Source organism: Ascidia mentula, chromosome 4 (genome assembly GCF_947561715.1).
Source record: "Ascidia mentula chromosome 4, kaAscMent1.1, whole genome shotgun sequence".
Classification (NCBI taxonomy): domain Eukaryota; kingdom Metazoa; phylum Chordata; class Ascidiacea; order Phlebobranchia; family Ascidiidae; genus Ascidia; species Ascidia mentula.
In genome coordinates this window covers 1,606,815-1,615,498 of record NC_138569.1, presented here as the reverse complement: position 1 = coordinate 1,615,498, position 8,684 = coordinate 1,606,815, and the positions used below count along the sequence as shown (strand labels likewise).

General features: G+C 37.3%; 1 long non-coding RNA gene across 4 annotated transcripts; it reads left to right on the top strand.

Annotated features, from left to right (window-relative positions):
- The first annotated feature begins 762 nt into the window (after positions 1 to 762).
- On the top strand, positions 763 to 7,663 carry LOC145898389 (uncharacterized). Of its 4 annotated transcripts, none has more exons than XR_014402427.1 (3): positions 763 to 932; positions 4,501 to 4,607; positions 5,294 to 7,663. It is a non-coding gene; the product is annotated as an uncharacterized LOC145898389 (long non-coding RNA). The 4 variants fall into 4 exon arrangements; XR_014402426.1 differs by having other exon boundaries at positions 4,501 to 4,627; XR_014402424.1 differs by lacking the exon at positions 763 to 932 and adding an exon at positions 2,325 to 3,903.
- Positions 7,664 to 8,684: the final 1,021 nt, after the last annotated feature.

Below are 8,684 nucleotides of genomic sequence, written 5' to 3'. Positions count from 1 at the left end.
GGGGTAAACACCCCTAGGATTGTTGTGGTTCAAACAGGCGCGACGCTCGATCAATCTATCAAACAATCATCAAAGTTTATTTTGATAAAAGAGTTTATTTTTAAATTGCCGCTTTGTGTTTTTATTCTTGTAACGCCTGAACGCGGCTTCATAACCAAGAATGTTTTCATCAGTCTCTTGTCACCGTCTGCATTCGATTTGCACGTCGTACTATTTTTTATTTTTTTTGCTGACGAAAATAAAATAAATTGAATTGAAAATTGAATTCACGCATACGCTTTTTGTCTAAATGTCGTTTGACGGCGTATAAAGTAATTTGGGAATGAAAGGGGGTATTGGCAGATTATTTTTTGGGTGCGTTAACAAATTTTGATTTGCGGTTTAATGTGTCGTTAACGGGGGGAAATTGTGTACATGGTGCGACATATTTAATCGTAAATTGATCGATAATTCCTATTTTGAGGATGGGTGATTTTTTTTTATTAGTTTTACCATTCCCTAAAAGTGAGACTGTGTAGCAAAGGCTGAAAATGTTTTATTGTCGATATATGGGGCCCGCGGCTGTGTTATTTGCCAGGCAGAATTTTAGGTTCAGCGCCGCAGGAGGAATGTTTAGACAGCATTTGAAAAACTAGATTTTGAAAATTCTTTAAAAGCGTTGATTTAAACCTACCTGAACCTGAAAAAATTCATTCGGTTATTTTCAAAAGGTTCAAACAATTTATGAGGTATTTTTTTATCATTGACCGAGAAAGTGAGTGTAGCGAACCCAAGTGGTCAGATGTTTTAGAAGTAAAAGTTGAGACTAGTTCTGGAATAGTTAAAGAAGGCTGTGGCAGACCGTGTGGTGAATAGGTTCATACTATAATGTAAATAAACCTCGTCATTTTTTCCGTCAACTAGTTGCCAGTAGATTGAACTGAAAGGCAGAGGTATGTAAGGTTTTGTTAGCTGTATTAGTAGGCGGGTGTAGCCAGGATTTTTTTATTAATCGAATCGGTAGTTAGACCACATTGCTGTTTCCGAAACTACTTGGCTTATAAAATTTCTAAAGGCATATTTTGAAATAAAGCGTTATTTTGTTCTTTTAAGTTGTAAAACAGCTCCCTATCACGCGTATTCAAATAAGGTGTAGAAATTATAAAACCCAAATAAATACCTGTAACCTAATAGATATGACTTAGTTTTTTGGTTGGAGTCATTAAGCTCTGTAACAGTGGTTTCCAACCTTTCTTGACATATTCCTTTTGTAAAAATTAAAAATCTTTTTCTTTTAATAAGCTCAGTAAAAAAAACTTATTTTTTAGAAAGAATCCAACAAAAAAATTTTAACCTTGTCTCGGTAAAGCAGAAATTCACTGTGAATTACGTTTGGTAATATTTACACGTTTTAGTGTTTAATTTAAAGATCCGCAAAACCATACACCCATAAAGGTGCCCTACCGGTAAATGTGTACCCACAAAACAAAAATATAAAAGTAGTAAAACTGTATTAACACGGCAGATGTTCAGCAATATGTTTTTTTGTACAAAACGTCTGTAAATTTTGCGAGGCTTTAAAGCTTTTGCAAAACACGCTACTAAGTATGAATAGCATTTTTCGGGATGTTTTAAATAGAGGTTGTTTTGATTAATCCAAACTTCTTTGCAGATTTAGCCTACAGCTAAATTTAACTGTTGTGTTTAGGCTAGTGGTTCCAGGTTGTGTTTAGGCATGCCTCAGTAGTGGGTCACATATGCAGTTTCATTTGGCCACAGAGCTATTTGAACAGATTATGATATTTTATAAACGTATTTTGCGCCTTTGTTATGTCAAATATGAGTCTCGAATTTGGTCTTAACAATATTATTTATGATCGATGGAAATCCTATTTGATTAGCGCATTTGACATTAGATCGCACGTGAGTTCTAATTGTTGTGTTTTTCTAACCTGACTTAATTAACTGTCGATGCAAACACTACACCAATATTTATTTCCCACGAACAATTTTGGATACGAAATTAACATGCACAATTATACCAACGCCAAACTAAGTGAATTTACGAACTGAGGAAAGCACAGTACCGCTGCACTGCCCCGCTCCACCTCAGCTAAACGCACACGGAAAATTTCATTATTTAAACCGGAGAGAAACAAAGCGAACGAAGGATTTTGAAAAGAAGGACTAACGGTCAGCGAACAGTTAACAAAAGACGCACTCTTACACAAAACAATGAAGGACTTCTCTAAGGCGACACATTTAAGCTGGCCAATGAAATCACATAAAAACACAGCTGTTGCGTAGAAACTAGTAACGAGATCAAATCACTCGAGAAAGCAACCGTTGCTATACATTTTGAAATGAGATGCTGGATAAGACGCTACCTAAAATGCCTTAACACAAAAACCCATGGAAAGAGATTCCGGACGTTGGTGACGAAACTGGCTGTTATGTGACCATAGTTCATATTTCCAAGAATGCAAACGTTGCTATGTAACGCAAAATTACGTTACAAGTATTGTCTAAAACATGGGTTGTTCGAGTTTCATGAATTTCGAAACAATATTAAATGCTTTTTACCTTGTAATTTTTTCTCGTACCTTTCAGAATAGCCTACACAGTGGGCCACAAGCCATTGAAAAAATATAATTTTGCCACAGATAAACGCTAACTGTTTCGCAAAAACTTTGTAGTCAAAAGATTCACTCATTTCGATTTTTTAGTTTTTTTTGTTCAACATCATTTCAAACATTGAAAGCTTATGATCACCGGTGTGAGAGATAGAGCTTTTGAGAAAGGAGTAAAACAAATCGTCACGAACATATCGTGATAGGCGCCAAGTTTTCATAATAACAGCCTCTTAAAGTTGAGCAAATAAAAATGGAACTTGTTTCGTAACAATGCGACATGTTTGGTAACAATGGCAAATTTAAGCACGACAATCTAATGCACTTGACGCGTTGTTTTTGGTTGGTAGAAACATTTTGTCATTGCAAGGGAGCTTTATTCCCTTCATGGTGCAGAGTGCCTTTTTCAAAAAAGTCACACCTTCGTGTTTGATGTTTGCTATATTAGAGATAAAAAATTTTTGGAGATGTCCTAATCCAAACATACGTAAGTTTTCCTGGCCACGGTTTAATATGGGTGATGTTTTGTGCATCACCTTATGGGGCGACTGTGTTTGCACCTCCAGCAAGCGCGTGACGTCATACACGGAAAGAGGAAGCGCAGTAAGACCGAAACTCACGTTCAAAGAACCCAAGTCTAATTTATCAACTATGCGGATGCGAAACTTCAATTAACGAATGACCTTTGCGGCATGAAAAGCTTTTGGCATCATTTCAAACATTGAAAGCTTATGATCATCGATGATCCTTAGTTAAAGCTTTTGAGAAATAAGTTAAATAAATCGTCACGAACATATCGTGATAGGCGCCAAGTTTTCATAATAACAGCCTCTTAAAGTTGAGCAAATAAAAATGGAACTTGTTTCGTAACAATGCGACATGTTTGGTAACAATGGCAAATTTAAGCACGACAATCTAATGCACTTGACGCCAGATTTCATACAATGTGGGTCAGTTTACCGACATTCCTGGTTATTTACATCTTTAATTTTCACTCGTTCCAACGCGTCGTAGCGCAACATTGTGATTGGGACCAAAAAACTGAAAATTTGAGGGGGGACCTGCTCCATACTTTTCAGTATAGCATACGCAGTGGGACACAAGCATTGTAGTTAAAATATTCACTCATTTCATTTTTTTAGCCCATGTTCAACATCACTTCATACATTGAAAGCTTATGATCACCGGTGATCCTTAAATAAAGCTTTTGAGAAATGAGTAAAAAAATCATCACGAACATATCGTGACTGGACTTCAACGGAATGTAGCTGGTTCAGCGTCGTGCCACTATGGTGTATGTTTCGTGATTGCATTGATAATTTCGGGCATAATTTATCAGCATGAACAAGATGTAAAGGCCCACGGTAGATGTTTGTGTCGATTCCAAGCAAGTGTTTTAGGATTTTTTGTTTGTTCGGATGTGACGTCTTTCGAAAAACTTTCAAACATTTCGGTAAAAGCTGAAAATCATCAAACTTGTTGCAGAATATTTGTAAATTCAGCAAAGAAATATTTGTACATGTAATAGCCTATGCTAAAATACGTTTGGAACAATCGTTTTTTGTGTATCAACACTCCTAGATTACATAAATATAAAAGTAACCATAGAAACAACCGTTAATTGATCAAATCTGCTATGGATGTAATGATATTTAATTTGATGTAAGGATTGGACTCGCATATTAACCAGAATAAGTTATTATCTTGAAAATTTAACATAAATGATGTTGGGTTATAAACACAATGTTTCTAAATATCGTCAACTGCAATGAAAATATGTTTATAGTCGTTACGAACCACTAAAGATGTACCGAAACGCTATATCTAAACTTTTGTTTTTCAACGTAAAAACGTTTTTTTTACCGGCATTTTTTTTTTTTTTTATTTACAGAGACTCAAACAATTTCAAGGAAGAATTATATGCAGAGGTATTGCAGAACGCGTTGCGAAGATTAGGACGTATTTTGGCAAACAACAATGTAGGTTTCCGATGTTATGGTGAGCAACATATACAAAAGGTAAACAATATACCCTGTCAATAACAACAATATTCAGTTTGTCAATAAAGGCTATTAACAATTATAATGGTGTGTAATATTGTAATTCTTGACTAAGACAAAATAATAACCACACGATGTCGCCATGGCGCTCAAAATCAAGCAAATTCGTTGAATGAAGCAGAAATATCTGTGTGCGTCACTCAAGGAAGTGTTTCGCCTCAGATCTTTCTTGCAGTCGAGATTCGGGCATTTCCAACTCGAACTCTTGAACAGTGCATGACCTCGAGTAACACACGAAAATAGAGGACGTTAACCTCGGGCAGCGATTCTCATAGTGGGTTCCGAAAAATCCTTGGGTTCCAAACAGAAATTTAAAGAGGCTCCATAAACTACAGGCTAGATTTAAACATAATTCTAAATATGAAGCCTTTGGGCATGAAACTGACTCCTTTGAATTTCATTTGAATACTGTTTGTGCAGTGTTTCACAGACAAAAAGAGTTTAGGAAAAACTAACCTAGATAATTGTGCTACTTAGCACACCATGTGGGATATATGTTACATATAACACATCGCATAAGTCACATCCAGATAAATTAATAGGGAGCACCAAATGTTTTTGGCCAAACAGCACTACGTTCGTTCATGTATTACGTTGGAACGTGGGTTTATTTGTTGTATAAAGGTAAACATCTAAGAAACATACAACAACTATTGGCTAGGACCAAGGCTTGTTCATATACATTGGGTCACATCGATGATTTGTCAATATACGATTGGATAAGGTGAGTAACTAATGGTGACGCAAGATGGAATGATTTAGTCACCTTCGAGCTCATTTGCTGCGTATTCGGGTTCATCGCAAAGCAACATGAATCAGATTGTTTATGCTTCTAATTGACTGATTATAAAACGTTGTTTTCTGTTCAATCTACGGTTTAACCGTTTACGTTTTGTAAAGTCCTTGTCACAACCAAACGAAGAGGAAGTTGATGCTGTGACGTGTTTGTGCGATTGTGTTGCAAAAACGCGAAATCGAGAACGTGTTTCGGTTTCGCGTTTACAAAGCATTCCTATCACAAAGCGAAATTGTCAGAATCAAAACTGGTTGCGATGGGAGTGCTTAACGTTTATATTGTTGTGTCAATATATTGAAACCACTTGTGGGATGAACGTATATCGCAAACAAGCTGCGCTAAATTTGGCAAACAATGGAAGCGGGCGGCCGTACTCCCCACGCCTAGGGAAATCCTGGCATCCCACATACTGTGAAATGGTGGAATACCAGGAAGCTTGTTGCATCCAACTTCCTGATTAAAGGCTACGTTGTTTTTGGTTGGTAGAAACATTTTGTCATTGCAAGGGAGCTTTATTCCCTTCATGGTGCAGAGTGCCTTTTTCAAAAAAGTCACACCTTCGTGTTTGATGATTGCTATATTAGAGATATAAAATGTTTGGAGATGTCCTAATCCAAACATACGTAAGTTTTACTGGCCACGGTTTAATATGGGTGATGTTTTGTGCATCACCTTATGTGGCGACTGTGTTTGTACCTCCTACAAACGCGTGACGTCATACACGGAAAGAGGAAGCGCAGTGAGACCGAAATTCGCGTTCAAAGAACCCAAGTCTAATTTATCAACTATACGCGGATGCGAAACTTCAATTAACGAATGACCTTTAAGGCATGAAAAGCTTTTGAGACTATGACACAAACTGGTTTCAAAAAGTTTTTCAGAAATGAATTTGTTTGGCGTGGTACATTTTGAATAAAAGTTGCATTGTTTAATGCCGGAACACAACTCATCGCACGAAGCTAGACACAAGGCAGAAGGTGTATTGTTCTCATGCAAAAACCTGTCTAATAACATGCACCACTTGCCGACAAACTTATGCGTCAGAAGAAAGTAATGCAAATTGGGTGTTGTCTCGCTAATAAACTAATGAACATACCAGACACTAAACAACATGTGCGGGTCATTGACCTTATAAGGTCATTTCCTTCAGTTCCTTTGACGTAAGCAGGGCAACCAAATATTCAATACCGAAAGTTGTTTAAAAAAATAAACAAGCAGTTACTGATTCCCCGATACCAATGGTCTCAATTTGTTCTATAAACGGCTACAACACATAACAAAGCGAAAGTGGTGCCATTCTTGTCAGGCTTTTACATCGTATGTCGTTAGCCGTTACGTCTGTATTGTGAATTGACAAATATTGGCATTGTGGTCGTCGCACGAAAAACCTGGAAACTAAAATCGGTTCTCGGACCATTATTTGTAGTTCCGGAGTGCATTAGTTGCGTAACAATGTCCCAAGTTCTTCAACTGTCACGTAGCATAAGCCCTTTTGGTGACCCTCCATGGAAGATTGAAGTGTTTGTTTCGATATTTCGTAGCAACCCACTTTACAAACGTAATTAAACTTTGGGCGACCTCCAAATGTTCGGCTCTGAACCTTGTGGAAGCACACATGGTCTCATGATACCGTGATTACTCGATTGTGAGCCACGATTTAAGAAGATTATTTTTATGTCACTGTTAGTACGACTTGCAATCGAAGCGGCTTACATTTTTTGAAGTCATCCACTCGTGCGATAGATTAGCTTAACAATTTTATACGACAGGTTTGGTAACAATATTTTCACTTGCAATACAAACCCCAAGTATTTCCATTTGCATGTCGCTTGTAATCGAATAAATACCACCTGCATTTTAACTTTGTTTGTACTCCAATTTTTTATTATGTTTCGTTGTTTTGTTTTTTACTTTTATTCATTGGTCAATGCAATGAGGGACATGTTGGAGCCATCAAAGTTTTAGGTGTCGCCACAAAAAGTATTAAACGTCATTTTGTTCAGCCAAATGCATGCGTTACGCACATTCTGCTGAACAACCCGCGGTGCGCTCATGTTACGCTACGGTACTTCCTTGTACAGGCCAATGCATACATGCTGTTCGAGACTGGAAAGTAATTAATTCCTGACATGTTCTGCCCCTCATCGCCTTGTTACATACAACAATTCATAAGACATGGCTTAATATTCACACTTCAAACCCCCGAAAGAAGTTGATTGTTTGAAAGAATCACGTCACTTGTACAACCAGGGATTTAATGGCAATTTTATACAAACACTTTGTATGAATAAAGAATACTTGTTTTTCTAATAACCGATGATTATCTTGCAAGGGTGTCGAAGCGGAGATGCCACTGCTTACAACATTGTTTTAGATGCTCGTTGGGTAATTTTACTTGATGAGCCTTGAAACCAATATACCGGGTGGGCGACGGGGGTATAGAGGACTGTCTGTGATCAATTTTGAGTAATCAATATATACACTAACATTTATGCCGCGATAAATGTCTAGCAAAGGCGCATTCTCTTCATTGTTTGCTAAACAAACTCAATACCGAAAGTGTCGTTTCACGCAACGGAATAAAATTTCCCGGTAAAAACTTGTTTGTTCAGAACGGGATAATGTTTGCGTGGTCGGTTACAACACACAATAAAACGAAAGTGTTGCTCGTTACCCGTTATTGTTCATTGACTATTGCCTCGTTCGTATAATGCTTTGTATGAATGGCAAATATTAACTTTGTCGTGTGCAACCCGTGGTTCTCACAATCTGTTCAACATTTTCACGCTTTTTATCATAAGATTTCTTCGTTATAATTTGGCGACTTGTATTAAATATACGACATCGAAGTTTTGTTTCAGGACGAAGTAGAACTATTTCCTACAACAAACGAAGTTTTGTAAAATTTTGCATTGTTATGATGGTGCGCTGAATGGCGCGTCATCCGCCTGTGACGTTTTACAAGCAACACTTTCGCTTAATTGAGACATTTGAGCAATGTGTATTTTTTTACCAGCATGGGACGACCATACATCTAAGTATCAAAAACTGCTGATTTTTATATTTTTTCTTATAATATATCGTGTATTGCCGCTACATGACACAAAGTGTACAGTCACCTTTAGAACAGCGTTGCGACCAGGTTACCTCACTGTATGTTACTTCCTTATGACTTGCTGTACATGTGACTCATTTTACGTTGAAACCAAGCTCCCCACT